Source organism: Capsicum annuum, chromosome 3 (genome assembly GCF_002878395.1).
Source record: "Capsicum annuum cultivar UCD-10X-F1 chromosome 3, UCD10Xv1.1, whole genome shotgun sequence".
NCBI lineage: Eukaryota > Viridiplantae > Streptophyta > Magnoliopsida > Solanales > Solanaceae > Capsicum > Capsicum annuum.
The window spans coordinates 239,399,624-239,400,784 of NC_061113.1; positions in this window are offsets into that span (position 1 = coordinate 239,399,624).

Below are 1,161 nucleotides of genomic sequence, written 5' to 3' on the forward strand. Positions count from 1 at the left end.
ATGGCAATGAGTAAGAGAAATAAATCAAACTTTAATAACTTCGAAAAGGTAAAATGACCTTCTGAATCCCTATACTATGTCGATTTTGTAAATTGAACATTTCTACTTACATATTTGTCATCTGTACCCCTGAATTCACTAAAAAATAATATTTTAAACCCTTTTTTGGTGAGTGTAACACACTCTCCCCACGTCAGCTGACACGTCTGCCACGTCATCTGCCACTTCATATTAAAAAAAAAATATTAAATTAAATTCCAAGTCATTTTTAAAATACTACATAACAAATTAAATATTAAAATTAATTTAATTAAATAAGAAAAATTTATAAATTGTAGAAAAATTTGAATAATCATGGAGGAAAAAAAAAGGACCCTTTTTAATTTTTTTTAAAATGTTAATATTTTTTATTTTTTTAAATTATTTTAATATAAAATTGGCCAAAAATTGACCCTCACTCGCACCCCAGGTGAGTGGCTACACTCTTTTTGTCCTAATCATCATGACCTTGCCACATAAGCAAATTCAACGGTCAAATGATGCAAAATATTGCTTTTCGATGGGTTCAAGGATTCAGATAACAAACATGTAAGTAAAAATGTCCAACTTACAAAACTGACATTATACAGGGGTCCAGAAGGTCATTTTGCTCTTCGAAAATCCTTTCACAACCTACAAGTATTGAGCGTTGAGAAAGATATTGGAGAGGTTAAATCAAAATAAAAATATTGAGGAATATATTTGGATCAAAAATGTAACATGAGGAGTATTTTTGGATTCAAATTTCAAAGTATATCGGGAGGGGTATATTTGGACTGAAATTATAACGAATCACTATATACAAGGAGTACTAGACAAATGTCAAAATACATGAAGTATCTCCAAATATATAAAATAGGATTAGTGTTGAAACAGAAGGAGATGGATTAGCTCTAGACATTGAAGTTCACCCGAAACACCAGTAAGCAGCTCCAATCTAAGTTGGCATTAACGACGATGCCTCGTATTAGGATTTGCATAAAAAAAAGATTTAAAAGTGTAGTATAAGTACCAAAATATCGGTATATAGTAAGCATCATAGATCAACTGAGCTCAATTAAGTAACAAAAAGTATAATAAAGTGTGAATCTATACTAAAAGGCAGTAAATAAAAGAGTCAGA